The 16,666-nt window shown below is 52.9% G+C and overlaps 1 protein-coding gene across 10 annotated transcripts in view; it reads right to left on the bottom strand.

Annotated features, from left to right (window-relative positions):
• ATP9B (ATPase phospholipid transporting 9B (putative)) overlaps positions 1-16,666 on the bottom strand; it is a 250,847-nt gene that overhangs the window by 52,894 nt on the left and 181,287 nt on the right. The window lies entirely within an intron of this gene.

Raw genomic sequence — 16,666 nt, 5'->3', positions numbered from 1 at the left:
GGGACTGCCGGTCCCCGTGTGCCCGCCACTAACGTGTGCCTGCGCACAAGTAAGTACTTCACTCCCGGTGTGTGAGGAAGGCAGTCAGGAGAGCAGCACAGGTCAGGTTTATGAGACTTCCGGGGTCTGGCTTCCTATCAGAAACGTATACAGCCAAATACAGTGAGTAACCTCATGAAAGGCAGTGAGACAGAACATTATTTCAAAAACATGGTGAGTTTTCATTAAAAGTGACACATAAATTCACCTTGTTACACATCATGACTCTGGAAACCCCAAACTCTGTGAATATATGTCACTTGACATAAAAATATACATAGAACATGTGCATATAATTTTTGCTTACTTGCTCTTGGGGACATGTGGACGCCTGTGAATGTGTTCGTCACGTGCTGCCATGACGTGCTGTCACACAGCCTCCCTGGGCTTTTTCTGCACTCACTTCAAGGCACACGGAAGGATCACCCACGGGCTGAGGTCGTTATAAACGTGAATAGGAACAACCCCATTGCCGATCGGTGATAATGAAAGTCGGGCTTTCCACACGGCTACGAGACACCCACAAAATATTAACTGATTTTTGCCTTCTTTGGCACACGTGACATTGAAAACACGAAGCGTTTTCCTATCTACCTCCGACTCCACACACATGAGTGAGAACTAGCGTTCAAGACAAAATAGGTCATCCAACTCGAAACTCCCACCAGGACACGAAGGCCACTTGAACGTGACAGGTAAGAGGAAAGCCCGTGCTGCCCGTCACTGTGTCAGGGGTGGCTCCGTCCGTCCTCCTGCACGAGTGGACACCATACAGCAGACCTTCATGCATTTCAGAGAGCAGCTACACTTACGGGTGCTTGTCTTATAAACTTTGTCTTTAACCCTTTTAATACCTTGAATAAATGGAACCCAAGTTTCCTGAAGTCAAAATTATGTGAGAAGTATAGTTTTTGGGTTATGTCGTCATTAAATAGAATTAGCTTAAAAGAGTGGCTTGCATTAAACAACGTAATTAAAAACAAGTCAGCCTCCAAATGAAATAAGGGAAGTTCTAGAAATGATTTCTATCAGAGATTTGAGATGAAAACGACAGTTCTCTTATCTGAAATCAAGACAATGAAATCATACGTTAATTCCTATGAGAATAAGCACAAAGTTCACCTCTATTACGTGTGCCTGGGTGAGTTCTCTGAAAAATCATTTAATGTTGCTCTAATAAAAAATGTTTTACTTATCAGACTGACACAATCAGAGAATTTCCTGTCGACATTTTTTTCTCTGATACACACTGAACGTGAGACTGGTTTACAAAGGGCTGCGGTAATGAGGCAGTTCAGAAGCGGGACTGTGACGAGTAATTCTTCTCCTAACCTGACTTCTTACTAGCGATTCTATGTATGTGGCAAAGAGAAGGATACCATGGCCTGACAGTGCCATGGAGCATCTAGGAGTAATAGGAGTAAAGTATTATTTCTTTAGGTCTTTAAACCGCTAGATGCAAGTCACAGAAGACCCCAAGTAAAGAGACGCGTCTTCTCCTCCGCTCGCTGTCTTACGCCACAGGGACCGCGGGGACAGGCACTTGGGAGCGCGAGTTCACTCCGCGCTGTTACTGTTTCTGTATTAATCGTTCACCCCTTCTTCTCTTTGTAAACACCGAAATAAAATTGACATATACTATCTATTTCGGGGCCACTGTCTAGTGATTCAGTATTTTGCACTCCCCAAAAAATGATCTGCAAAAGTGGAGTTACCACCGGGCGCCATACGGAGTTACTACCAGACCATCGACCACGCTCCCCGTGCTGCACTTTTCGTCCCCGGGACGTACTTATTTTGTCACTGCAGGTCTGTCCCTCTTCATCCCCTTCACCTGTTTCACCCTCTGGCCACCACCTCTGTGTCTGGGGAGTCTGTTTCTCTATTGTTTGTCTGTTTAGATTACACACGTTTGAGTTTCTCTGACTTGTTTCCCTTGGCATAATACCCTCTAGATCCACCCACACTGTCGCAAAATGGCAAGGTTTCATTTTTATGGCTGAGTAGTATTGTATGTACACACATCTTCCTCACCATTCATCTGTCGGTGGACACTTGGGCTGTGCCCGTGTCTCGGCCACTGTAAATAACGCTGCTAGGAACACGGGGGTGCAGACGGCTTTCTGAATTCGTGTTCTTGTTTTCTTTGGATAAATGCCCAGAAGTGCGACTACTGATCACATGGTAGTTCTACTTTAAATTTTTGAGGAACCTCCACACTGTTCTCCAGAGTGGCTGCACCAGTTGGCATTCCCACCAACAGTACGAGAGGGTTCCCGTTTCTCCACATCCTCAGCAACATCTGTTGTTTCCTGAGTTGTTGATTTTAGCCATTCTGATGGGTGTGAGGCGGTATCTCATCGTGGTTTTGATTTGTGTTTTGTTGATGAGTGACGTGGGGCATCTTTTCATGTGTCTGTTGGCCAGGCGTGTGTCTTCTTTGAGAAATGTCTATTCGTGTCTTCTGCCCATTTAAAAAAAATTTTTTTTAATGTTTTTATTTATTTTTGAGACGGAGGGAGACAGAGCATGAGCAGGGGAGGGGCAGAGAGAGAGGGAGTCACAGAATCCGAAGCGGGCTCCAGGCTCCGAGCGGTCAGCGCAGAGCCCGACGCGGGGCTCGGACTCACGGGCCGTGAGATCGTGACCTGAGCCGAAGTCGGACGCTCAACCGATTGAGCCACCTGGGCGCCCCTGCCCATTAAAAAAAAATTTTTTGACGCTAAGCTGTCTAAGTTCTTTACATATTTGTGGATATTAACCCCTGTGAGGTGGTTGATGTGAAAACATCTCCTCCCGTTCAGTAGCTGCTCTTTCGTTGGGTTGGCAGTTTCCTTCATTGTGCAGAAGCTTTTCACTTTGATGAAATCCCATTGGTCTATTTGAGTTTTTGTTGCCCTTTCCTGGGGAGACAGATCCAAACAAATGTTGCTAAGGCCAAGGCCAAAGAGATTACGGCCTGTGTTTTTTCCTCTAGAACTTTTGCAGTTTCTGGTCTTTGGTTCTGTGCTAGTTTTGTGGGTATAAGAAAAAGGTCCAGTACTTTCTTCTGCACGAGGCTGTTACCGCAGAGACAGTCTCTACCCCATCCTGTGTTCTCGTCTCCTTCGTTGGACATCAGCTGCCTGCCATTCATGTGCGTGGGTGTTTTTGGCTCTTGACTGTTCCACCGGTCTGTTCTGTGCCGCGCCGCTAGGACCGTGGCTTTGCTGGCCTTTTAGAGTTTAAGGCGCCGCCATTTCCCGATCTTGTAGCGCCCAGCTCCTCCCACTCTTCCTCTAGGATGGTTGTTCTGTGCTCTGGATGCACAGCACGGCCTTGGACGCCCCTCCCCCCAACCGGAACACATGGACCCCCATCCCCACCTGGCCTCCCCTTCTCCCCACTGGGCTACATGGACCCCCCCCATCAACCCTGGCCTACCCTCCCCCAACCGGTCCACATGGACCCGCCCCCATGCCCCCTGGCCTCCCCTTCTCCCCACTGGGCCACATGGACCCCCCCATCCCCGCTGGCCTCCCTTCCCCCAACCGGTCCACATGGAACCCTCCCATCCCCCCCGGCCTCTCCCTCTCCCCACTGGTCCACATCCCCCCCATCCCCCCTGGCCTCTCCCTCTCCCCACTGGTCCACATCCCCCCCCCACCCCCCCGGCCTCTCCCTCTCCCCACTGGTCCACATCCCCCCCCATCCCCCCTGGCCTCCCCTTCCCCCGACGGGTCCACACCATCCTCACCAGACACACTCCTCCCACATCAGCCACAGGCTCCGGTGGCCGCACGGCCTCAAGATGCAGCCACCGTTCCCCAAACACCATCAACCCTCACATTCCCATCGATTTCTAACACACTTGGCATTCACTTATGCGTCTGGCAAAAAACTCTCTTAAAGGCATCGCTGCGCACTGGGTCTTGGAGGCTGACGGATCAGGGTGTGCGCCCTGTTTGTTCCCTGTGGGCCAAGGAACGTCACACCTCAGTGTGTCTGCAAATAAGGACGAGACCACGTACCTTGCCCAGCTGTGGCACAGGGTGAGTAAGATCATGTACGAAGAGCCCAAAGCACGAGGACTGGGGGTCCCTTTGCTCAAGAACCCTGCGGTGCAAAGGCAGAGAGAAGAGCACAGAGCAGGTCTGCTCCCAGGGGACGCTGAGCACGGTGGGCAGACGTGCGGGGTCTGCGGCCGCAGCCGCTGGAGGAGGATGGCAGTGAGGGCTGCAGAACTGATGAGTGTCCCATCACCGAGGGCATCCAGGGCCTGACTTCGTTCTGGGGACTCCCGCACGGGTCACGGTGACTGATCAGCACAGTGGTGGTGACGGTGGAGGACAAAGTCGAGGAAGGTCTAGGAGACCAGGGACGTGGTGGGGGGGCTGGAGACAGAGAAGAGGGTGCAAATCCAGAGGCTGGAGAGGCCGGGAGTTTGCTCGGGGATCTGGGCTCCGCAGGGCTGGCGGGGAGGGGGCCCGGCATGCCCGGGGGCTGCGCTCTGGCAATGGTGTCCCCGTCCCGAGTTCCCCAGCATGGAGCGGCGGGGCCCGCCGTACTGTGCCTCCTACCCCTTCAAGCTTTGGGCACATGCACACGGCAGGGCTCCGCAGAAGCCACAGACCCTTCGCTCGTGGTTTTAAAGGTGCCAGCCCGCCGGACGCCCCTTGCCACAGCCTGCCGAGCGGCCAGGGCAAGCACTGTCCCCGCTCCAGGCACAAGCAAATACGGCACAAAGAAAGTGGACCAGCCGCATACGGTCAGACTGTCGGTACGTTAGCGAGACAAGACCTCAGATCCTGAGATGACAAATTCTGTCTTCCACGTGTCAACCTGCCTCAGTCCGACGGCTGCTAGCTAGCAACCAGATTCCGTGCCGCGCTAACTTGTGTCGAGGGGGATGAGGCTTCGTTCAAACACCAGATTCAGTTAAGGTTACAATGCATTTCAGGAAACAGAGCAGATCAAATTATACTGTAGGAGAAAGTAACAGTCATTTCTAGAAAGATCTTTTGGGCTGCGTTTGGTACGTTTCAACGGGTTTTCAAACTGTCAAGAATAATCACAACATTTAACGCACTCACGTCACAGTGAATGGGAAAAATACCCCATTCGTCCAACACCGGCAACTCCGATGGCGGGACAGACACACGGCCTGAAACCCGGTCACGGAAGCGAGAGGGCGTCTGGGAGAAATATGGCCGCACGCGCAGAGCAAACACGCCGGCAGAACAGGCACCGACGCAAGCTGCTGCTTCTGTCACACACCCTCTGCGACCCCCGGGCCCCCTGAGCTCAGCCCGGACCGTCCTCCCAGGACACAGTCTCTGCCGTGCGGGGCGGACCCTCCAGCTGGAACGCTCCACGGTCTGACACCGAGCTCTGCAAGTCCGCTGTTTTCACAAACGTCACCTCCCTTGATCCTCAGAGGAGCACAGACCGGTGGGAGCAGTGCGCATCCCTGCTGCTGGAATCGAGGGGCCTGTGTTTGTATCCGGGGTACCCGAAATGCTAGAGGAGGACAGGACGAGAGTTCTAGAGCTTCAAAAGTTAACGACTGTCAGGTACACGAGTGCAATGACAGGAGAAAGTAGCGAATGTGCTTTTCCCAAGGACATTGCAGTTACGGGGACGCACGCTCCCCCGCAAAGACCAAGGGACGTCGTGGTTTCGGGGGCGCGCGCTCCCCCGCAAACACAGGTGGTGTTTCTCGCCGGGGGCAGCAGTCTTAGCGAAGACCTTTCCCAGATGTGGCAGCCCGAGTAAGGGTGGCTGGGTTCTGTTCCGACTGACTTTGGAAGGACCATGGATTCACACAAGGCTGCACACATACACAGAGGGGGCCCCCCGTGCCCGCCACCCGGCACCCCCTCACCACGGGCTGCTCTGCTACACCGAGAGGCGCAGCCCTGGCGGTGCGCGTGGCTCCGCGTCACCATCGCGTGTGGGTCTGCGCCAGCACCTCCCTCGCCTGCGGCCGCGTCCACCCCTCCCCCGTCCCTGCCCCGGCTCAGCGCGTCAGGTCTCCATCTGCCGGACCGGGAGCTGGGCCATCTCCGGATGGCCGGGCAAGGGTGCAAGTCTAGGGTCCCCACTGGACCCTCGGGGCAGAGGGTAGGGCCACAGATCCTTCGTCAGCTTTACTGACACAGAACGGAATTTAACGCTGCAAGTCGGAGGTGTACGACAGGCCGACCGGACACACTGACACGCGGCATGCGACGGCCGAGGGCGCGCTGGCCGGCCCCTCCATCTGGCACGTCATGGGGCCACACCCGCTGCACTGACACGCACACCTTCTTGGAAGGGCTGGAACGGAAGCGTAGGAGGCCCCCGTCCCACCAGCTGGTCCTGCGGCTCGTCGTGCCGCTGGCATTTCTGCACCGCTGGCTTCTCCAGCACCCGGGCTGGGGCCGGAGGCAGACCAGCAGGGAACTGAGCGCCGTCACTCCTGGGGTCCCAGGGGCCCTGCGAGCCTGCCTGCTTCCCTCCGCGCTCACAGTCCCCCTGTGTGCGTTCCATACGTCACATCAGCAGGAGGAACGGGGAGAAGTGCATCCGCTCCCCTGTTCCGGGACTGGAGGCTCTAGGTTTTATTGGAACACACTGTAAAGGCTCACTTCACCCTCTAACACTCTGGGATCGCCTAGTTCGGTATGGAAGCTCTCCTAATCTTTCCTACGATCACAGGACACTGACAGAGACAGGGACACGTTTATAAACTACTTTCTCACGTGGCAACACACAGGAGTATGGAATCTGCACGGGGTGTACCATAAACTCACTGTAACATACCACATTCTGTCGGGCGATTCTCCCAAGCATGGATACTCAGACGGTTTACAATTTTTGCTATAAAAACGTGATTTCTGTGGGGTAGATTCTTCAAGATGAGATTTCGGAGAGCACAGTCTGAATTTACACATAGTGCCACACATGTGTCCCCGGGTTACACTGGTCACGGTGCCCACCGCCAACACAGCACGCTCAGCCATGGCATCGACAGGCTTCAGGTCATAATCACAGAGGTGTTCAGAGGCACTAGCCGTAAATTACGTTCTTAAGATGTAATTTTAGACATTCACTTACCTAGTGATAAATTAACTTTTATACCTGTTTCCTAATTTAAAAAAAATATTAAGTTCTATTCACATATAACTGGCTAATGCTCATGTACTTAAAGAAGTCTCGAGATTACACATTGTTACAATAAAACATTTTGTTTTCTCATGCTAACTTTTCTTTGAAGATTACATCTGTTTTACATCAAGGCAGTAGCGTGGGGGGGTACTGGTACTTGTCAGCTGTCCAAGATGCCCACGAGGTTAGGTCTCCTGCCCCACGGCCTCGGACCAGCAGGATGTGGACGCTGCATTCGGGCCGGGTGGCTCAGCGTCTAACTGTGTGCACCCAGCAGACCTGGGAGATCTTAAGTCCCCAAGCCCAAGTCACAGCCCCGTATCGCCTGAATCAGAGCGCCCGAGAAGAAAGCCGGTCCCAAGATCCGAAGTCTGGGGACCACTCTCTCCACAAGAGAATGCTGGCTGCATGCAGCGTATGGAGCGAGGGAAAGGATCAACTTTGGAGAATTAACCGGAACGTAAAGCCCACGTCTCTGCGCCTTGGCGTTTGGACACGACACTTCTGGCAACCCACCCAGTTGACTGCAAGCCTTTCCCTTCAAAGTTAAACGCTCTGCCAACGGATCAGGGCCAATGACCGCACAAAGCAAGTTCAACGACGGTGCCTGAACGCGTTCCATCCCCTCCAGACGTATCTCCGTGGTTGTCTCAACTGTACTATACTTAGGAGAATATCCCCTTTTCCATTTTCCACATATCCACTCAAAGGAAAAAGGAACTGCAATACACGAATGTCACTGTTATCAGCAAGGCAACACAACACCGCTGACCAGAAGCATCCCGCCGTAGCCCGGACGGGAGGAAGCCACCACAGCCAACGGCCAGCTTGTCTGGGGGCACGTATGCACGTGCTCAACTCACAATGCCCAGGCAGCAGGTGGACGGGGCAAACGAGTGCCAATTCCTGCCATCTGGACGACACGAGGAATACAAAAAGTGCTTAAAGGTGAACGATGACAAAGGAACCCAAATCCCTCAGCCGCGTAAATCTCCTACACGGCACACGCCGGTCACTCGGAGAAACCTGCACAGTTTGTTCTGAATGCCCCCTCACCAAAAATACGCAAGGATGAGGAACAGGGCTCTGGGGCGTGAACGAGGACGTGTGCCCAGGGCACGGGTCTCAGTGCCGTCCCGCGCACCGTCCCCCCGACACTGGCCCCTTTGTGGGGGACGTTCCACTCAGCAGGGAAAACACCGACGGGAGAAGCACAGCCGTGCAGGGAGGCCTGGGTCGGGAGCCCGGGACACGCCCTTACTGGCGTCTGGAAGTTTGTGCACCTGACGGTGGGGACATCTCTGCTCTTCACACGCGTGGCCCTTGTGTCTCGGGCCATCAATCTTTGCTTCGTGACTGCAAAGCTGGAAATAATTCCGAGGTCCGTGGATTTAAATACAGCGTTAGATGTAATGACTGAATGACAGTTTGGTTTCATCAAGGCGAAATATGGCCAAGCATCTGATTCAGCAACATTTTGTCCTTCATTAAACTAGCTGTGATATATTTTAGAGTACAACAAACTCCTCTATTAGGAGCATTTACCGCAAAAAATCAAATGAAGACAACGACCGACCTGCCGGGTCCAAACCCCTGGTTTCCTACACGATGAAAACGGGGTTCGACTACTGGTGGGGGACACAACAGGTGATGGCGGCATAAACCACGAGGCATCCCCAAGCGTGACGCTCCACGCGGACAGCAAGTATTTTCCACAACCAAAGGCACATCATGACCACCGCTCCACTCACAGACTATTTCTGGACAGTGAATCTGGGGCTGAAGAGTGACTGCTATTTTAACGGGCTGCTTTAGCTACTTGTCCCCAGTTAGCCTGGTGACAGCGTTTCAAGTTCTGGGACCCCGACGCCACCTGTGCCGTCACACTCTGCTTCTTGCTGTTTAGAGAAACCTCTAGAGGAACGTGCCCAGATCCCTTGAAAATATGGGAGCCCACATCATTCCCAAAGACACATACAAGCAGATGCTGGAGTAGTAAATATATTGTTGGATTTTAAAATTTAGCGTAGGGGCGCCTGGGGGGCGCCGTCGGTTAAGCGGCCGACTTCGGCTCAGGTCACGATCTCACGGTCAGTGAGTTCGAGCCTCGCGTCGGGCTCTATGCTGACAGCTCAGAGCCTGGAGCCTGTTTCCGATTCTGTGTCTCCCTCTCTCTCTGACCCTCCCCCACTTGCACTCTGTCTCTCTGTTTCTCAAAAATGAATACACATTAAAAAAACTTAAAAAATAAAATAAACTAAAATTTAGTTTAAAATAATTAAAAGATAACTTAAATCCAGATTTGAACTGCTTCTTTCTCCTTTTGGGTTATGTTTATAACCCAAATGTTACACTGAGGCAAGTACCTAAAAGCTCTTTATTCTGGTGCTTAACGTAGCCAAGGAGAACGAAACAGAAAATAAATTGAGAAGCTTCTGAAAGCAACCAGTTTAAAAGAATGGTCATGTTAGAGCTTCCATACAGGTCTGTGATCCACGCTGAGCCGATTTCCGTGTGGTGTGAGGCAGGGGTCCCAAATATTCTCCTGCACGTGGCCGTGTGGTTTCTCCCAGCACGGCCTGCGGAAGGCGCCATTCATCCCCCAGTGTATCGAGGCAGCCTTGCTGAAAGCCAGTTGCCGGTGTCAGGCTGATGTCCGGAGTCTCGATTCCGTTCCCTTGATCCCGACGTCTGCCCTCACACGCAGCACCACCCTGTCTGACCCCTACCTCCTGGTGGCAGGCTCTGTGATGAGGAACTGTGGAGTCCCCCGGTCTGCTCTTTTCCCAAGACCGCTGACACCACTCTGCGTCCCCTGCACTCCCACAGGGGTTGTAGGGTCGGCCTGTCAATTCCCACGAAGGCGGCAGTTGGGACTGAAAGGGACTCTGTAGGGTGCATGAATCAATTTGGGGAATCCTGCTGCTATCGTAACACTATAAGGCACCGACCTTATTTTTTGATGCCATTGTAAATGGAATTGTTTTCTTAATTCTATTTTGGGATAGTTCACTGCTAGTGTGTAGAAATACAGTTCGTTTTTGTGTATTCGTCTTGTATTTTAAACCTTACTAAACTCATTTATCGATCCTAACAGACTTTTAGGGGATTCCCTAGGATTTTCTGTGTAAAGACCATGCCACACACGAGTTTTACTCCCCTTTATAGTGTGGATGCCTTTTTCTTTTCCTCGCCTACCTGCCCTGGCTCGAGCCTTGAATGGACGCAGCGGCATTCTTCCTGACAGACAGAAAGCAGAAACCACTCCGATGTCCTTCAAAGGACAGGTGGGTGAATAGAACGTGGTCGACCCGCACGACTGAGTATTACTCTGCAACGAAGTACGAACAGATACGACAACGTGGCTGAACGTGGAAAGCGCTATGCTGAGCGAAAGAAGCCAGACACAAAAAGCCACACAACGTGTGTCCATCCATGTGAGAAATCCAGAACAGTCAGGCTGATGAGGCAGAAGGTCGTCAGAGGTGACGGAGGGCTGAGTGCGGGAAGGGGAAGTGTGGGGGCTGCCGGTGCGTATCAGGTGGCTTTGCGAGGGACAAAAGCGTCCTAGGCTACGACTGCAGTGACGGTTGCCCAGCAGCTGTGCCAAATGCTGAGAGTAGCCTGCCCTGGGGACCTGTCGTCGGAGTCAAACGCCGGGTGGTGACGCATCCTGCCCCTGGTATGACTTCCTAGTGCTAATAACTCATGTTTTAAGGAGGCTGTAACTGATGTATTCAAACAGACGACTATCATTTCATCAAACAATGAAATATTTGGCTGTTATTTTGCCCTCTGAGTAAACACGTTCACATCTTGTTGCATTAAAGACATTCTTTTATGTGAAAGGCACATTTTAAAGTTCAGTTGTGTTTTGTTTCTGAAATGCTGAGCAGGGAATTCAGGGCTGGTTTCAGACTTCCTATGCCCTTTCAAACAGCAGGAAAGTCTAGGGTTCAATCAGTTATTAAAAGAGTAGGGGGGAGAGCACCCGGGTGGCTCAGTCGGTCAGGCGTCCAACTCTTGGTTTCGGCTCAGGTCGTGACCTCACGGCTTGGGACTTCAAGCCCCTTAGCAGGCTCTGTCAGCACAGAGCCTGCTTGAGATTCTCCCTGTCCTCTCTCTCTGCCCCTACACCGCTTGCACTCACTCTCAAATAAACTTAAAAAAAAACAAAAAAAAGAGTCGGTGACGCAAAATTATTTTTCAAGTCAAACAATTTTCATGGTTTCAACCAGTTGATAGTTTTGGCAATTTCTGTCATCTTAATACAACACATGTTAGTATGTCCCAAATCTGCAGCTTTGTCAGCAGGAGGGGCCGGCAACGGGAGGGGCAGACAGAAGCCACCGGAGGGCTTCCCAGTGACCTGGCATTCTGATGGCGCCAGGGACAGAAAGTATCTTCTGAGAAGAGGTCTGTGATTCCTGGAAAGCGGGAGAGGTGTAGCCCCTTACTAAGGCAGACGGTCTGGAGTACGAGGAGCACAGCAGGCAAAGAGGGTGTTAGCTTCTAAGGGAAGAGTCCTGCGGGCGCCCACCTCAGGGCGTCGACAGATGCGATCCAGAACCGCCCAGGGGAGACGTCCCTGGAGAGGCAGACGCGAAGCTTTCAGGTCAACTGTTCCCGGGCTGGGATGCGGCCTCACCCCGGATCTGCTGTAGGAGAGCGAGGGCGGTGGCCCGTGGACTTCCCTGTGAAGGGCCTAGCTGGGCAGACCTTACAAAGAAGGAAGGGAAACAAAACTCGGAAGTGATTAAGACTCAGTTACCACACCGTCCAGTACGCGTCGATTCTTCAAAGCGTCGCACATATTGAACTCGAGTCCCACACTGTACCTGCTGTAAACAGGGCTTTCCGTCAAGCGGTCACGATAACCGGGACTGTACGTGTCTGCTCGAGCGCCGCGTGTGTCCGCGTGCCCATGGGCGCACGCTGCAAACTGCGGGCAGGTGCGTGCGCCGAGCATCCCCGTACTGGTCAGACGCTCCACCCTGTGAAAGCCGAGGCCGGGCTGTCGTCCTTGGGCAGGAGAGCACCTTCCCCTGGCTCCCAGGACATTCGCGCCCGCTCGTAAATCTCACGTGTGCCACGCTCCGCTGCTGCCACCCGCCACAGACCAGGCGGCCTTCGGAGCAGGAACGCAGGGCACGCAGGGCACGCAGGGCACGCAGGGCAACGGGTGCTGGGACCCCCGCGTGCCTCCCGAAGAACCTGTCGTATCGGGGGGTGTTTTGGTAAAGCTCTGTTCTACGTCAAGATCAGAACCCCAACAAGGGACTAAGGTCCCGCTTTGAGAGGCTGCAGCCTGGCTGGAGCTGAGCCTACCGAGCCCTCCGCGGTCCGGTCGCACGAGCGGTGGCGCTGTCCAGAGCGGCGACGGTGGCCTCACTGTGGCCAGTACCCACGACCTGTCCCGGGGTCCAGCGCACGCCTGGTGTTCCCTGTCGGTGTCTGCATCCCGGCAGCTAACAGATGTCTGCTCTCGTCGAGCGAATTACTTCACGTTTCACGCACTGGCGGCCGCACACGTGTCACTATGGCAACATCATTAATTTCAGATCTTACCGGAAACGTGCACTCTAATCACAGCTAATTACACCGCACTGCTCTCCCGTCCACGGGAAGGGAGCGGGAACGCAATCACGGGGACTGCATTTTCCGTTCGGCTGTGGCCAACGACGTGCGGCGTGATGGACGCTTCCCATCAGAACGCTCGTCGACCGAGCCCAAGCCTGGTCCCGGTCACGCCGAGCGCCGCCTCCCGGCTACGTTGGCGCCTCTCGGTTCCAGTTGCCCCTCACACCACAGCTTGGTCGCAATCACGCGGGCGGACCGTGTCTGCAAACTCACACCCCGGATTCTCCGCAGCCACCCACCGTGACTGCTAAGCCCCGGCCGACTTCGGGTCAACCTAGTCCCACGACAGAGGAAGGAACGAAGAGCAGCCTACTGGCCGCAGGGGGGCGCTGCAGGCAGAGGGTGGGCCGGCAGGTTCTGGAAGGCGAGCAAGGCCGCACTGCCCTCGCCTCCCCTGAGTAACGCCCACCACAAAACCTGCCTGGCCAACAACACGGGGCTTTGCCCGGAAAGCCGGTGTCTGCCCGAGGCCACACGGTGCCCAGCGGCGAGGGCTCAAGCCCCCGTGTGCCAGTGCCCCCATCCGGCTGTGTGACAAGCACGTTTACAGTCACAGCGAGGACAGTGCCGTGTCTGCGATGTGCCCGCAGCCATGACGGGACTCCACACCTTGTCCCCCATTTCCATCACCTGCGACTGGGGCCGCGTGGACTTGACACACGGCCCGGGACAAGGACAGTGCACGGCTGTCACCGCGTGTGCCACACAGACGTGCTCAGTAAGTGGTGTTCACCTTGTGGTTACCGACAAAGGTTCTGAGAAAGGTCGAGACCGAAAACTTTTAAATCCAAAAAATGTCTCAAGCTCCACGTCTTCAAAACAGGAAGTGACGGCGGGAGTCCCCTCCCATGACCTCTGGTACAAAAAGGCCTTCGGAGGATGAAATGCAGAAGATTTTTTCAAGTTTATTTCATGAGCAGGGGAGGGGAAAAGAGAGAGAACCCCAAGCAGGACCTACACCCTCAGTGCAGAGACCAAGGCGGGGCTCGAACACGTGAACCGTGAGACCGTGACCTGAGCCGATGTCACACGCTTAACCGACTGAGCCCCCCAGGCACCTCTCACTAACGTGCTTTATGTAATTTTTTGTAATTCTTTTTAAAGCTCAGGAGCCCAGATTACTTATTTTTGCTTTTTAAATTTTTTTAAACATTTGTATTTATTTTTGAGGGAGACACAGCATGAGTGGGGGAGGGGCAGAGACACAGGGAGACACGAGATCTGAACGAAGCAGGCTCCAGGCTCTGAGCCGTCAGCATACAGCCCGATGCGGGGCTCGAGCTCACAAACCGTGAGATCATGACCTGAGCCCAAGTCAGCTCCCCTACCTACTGTGCCACCCGGGAGCCCCATAACGCTCCATAACTTCTACGCTGTAGCAGTGACTGCTTTTCTGGTGTTACACTGTGCGGTTTTGTTTTCCAAAACGACGCCGTGAACCACCTTACGTCGTCTCCTGTCTCAGACACGCAGCTGCTTCCCGAGAGGCAGTGTTGTGCGGAGCCTGCCCAGACGAGTGCCCAGCAGGTAACACTCCCGCCCGCGGCGGAGAGGAGGCCCGACACGGTGTGCCCCTCACAGGTCAGGGGTCTTCACGTTGGGGACAAGCCATGTCTCCACCGCACGAAGACGCCTACTCACAGTGTGCCTGTCCACCACTTAGGTCTTCCAGAATGTAGGTAAGAACTTACATCCGTATAGGCCTTACACGGGTTTTGTTTGAATTTATTTTTAATATACTTTTTGTTGCTGTTCTAATTGGCATTTTTGGAATTAAATGCCCCCATTGTTACTGGTATAGGAAATGTAGTTAAATTTTAAGGATGAATTTACAGGTGTAACTAAGCTGTCCCGTAATTCTAGACGCTCTCCTGACGGCTCCTTTGGGTTTCTTTCTAGGTGAACTGTCACGGAACCCCTGCTCTCGGGGGAAGCAGGCCTGTTCGCGCTGCAGGTCCGAGCGCACGCAGCTGTTCTCATCTGTTAGACCACGGTTAGAGAGCAGGCTGTGGAGGGCGGGTCCCTCCCACCGCCTGTGGACAGCTGAGGCCCTCGCCCACCTCAGCCCGCGCCCATCCCCTCCGTGTGTCTCCAGGACGCCGCTCTGGGGAGACGTCCCGGCATCTCGGCAGGGTCGCTCTAGGAACCATTTTGAGTTTGGGTTTGCTTGGCTCCAGCTTCTCCATCAAAATAACTCCACCCGGTTTCCAGAAATCACTCACTTCTGTAAGGGCACTTTTGCTTATTCGCCACAACTGTTACAGATTTGTTCTTAAGATCTTCTCCTGTCAGCTCCGTGAGGGTGGGAAGGAGGCATCTGAAGGCATCTTCCCAGGGTACCGTCTTGAGCCTAAGCTCCTCGTTATTTCTGATCTCACAACTCATGCACGAACTCACCGGCAAGTTCGCGGAGATGCTACAAAGACAAGCCCTCACGAAGACCGGACGTCAGCGCCACCTGACAGCTGGATTTTGACCGAACCGCGGTAAACGCCTCACTTCCACGTGAAGGTGGACGACTGCGAAACACCAGTCTTCTCGCTGGGAACCGCGACCCGTCTCTCCACTGGGTCACGTCTTCCTTCACGATTCTCTGGAAGGTCTGACCACCTTCGCACCCCTCACATTTACACCCACGCTTGATGCTCCCTCGCACTGCCACGAGCGGGTTTTTACTCTTCAGTCTGCTTGACGCGCAGGGAGCCATTCTGTCATTTTGCCCCGTGACCTGCCACTTCACTGACTTTTAGCAGTTGGCTTCCTTGGTTCATTGTTTCATCTACAAATATTTGCTTCTTCTTTTGGTTGTACGGCTGACTTCTGTGTCTTGTCTTACTGCAACGACTAGAACAGGTGCTAAATCACAACGTTAGTTTTTTCTTTACTTTTCCTATGATGAAGCTTGTTCTCACATTTTGTTAAAAATAATGTTGAATTTTACTTGAGACATATTTTGCCATGTGATAGAAGTATTCTCTTATTTCCAGTTCACCAAGAATTACTGGGAATTTAAGCCACGAATGGATCAATCAGGTAGGGACTTTAACCTGTCGATAGGACTTTTATTACAGTACCGGATTCGGTTCGTCTTTTATTGAATATGTTACGTATTGACAAGAATTCTTTGGTGAAAAAAGTTAAAAGTGAAATAAAAAAATATAAAATCTGGGGCACAGACCTGATGGGGTAGTTTCTAGTAAGGCTCTTTAGGAGTGTTACTGTGAAAATACCAAATCCATACACACATTGTCGTACCCTCCCAACAGCTCAAAAGTACCATCCTGTAACAAACAAGCAATTTTTCCTCTTACGTACCCTCTACAGAGATGTCATAAAGGCAGTTAAAACAAAGAAAGAACTGAAAGGCTGCAGAGAATTAAAAATATTCAAGCATGTCATTTAAATCTCTAAGAATATAACATTTTGCTAATTCTGATGATATTCCAAGATGAAGATTAGTTGTGTGCCAGTGTTCAGGGCAAGGTCTGGAAAATTCTAAATGTGAATGAATTCAATACCCTGCTACACACACGAGCATGTGCGCCCCTGAACATACATGGACACACACGCCCCGTGCATACATGTAGACACACACCCTGTGAGCATACGTGGACACACATGCTCTGTGCACGTATGTGGGCGCACACACCCATGCACATATGTGAATGCACACATTTTGAACATACGTGGACACACACACACCCACACCCGTGAACACACATGGACACACACACACACACACACACGCCCCATGCATACATGTGGACAGACGTGGACGGACACATACACACACACACACACACAAACACACACCCCGGGCACACAAGTGGACACACAGGATCACTACGGACTGGATGCC

The sequence above is a fragment of the Panthera tigris genome, chromosome D3 (genome assembly GCF_018350195.1).
Source record: "Panthera tigris isolate Pti1 chromosome D3, P.tigris_Pti1_mat1.1, whole genome shotgun sequence".
NCBI lineage: Eukaryota > Metazoa > Chordata > Mammalia > Carnivora > Felidae > Panthera > Panthera tigris.
The sequence above is the reverse complement of the archived record's forward strand: the minus strand, read 5'-3'. Positions and strand labels throughout refer to the sequence as shown.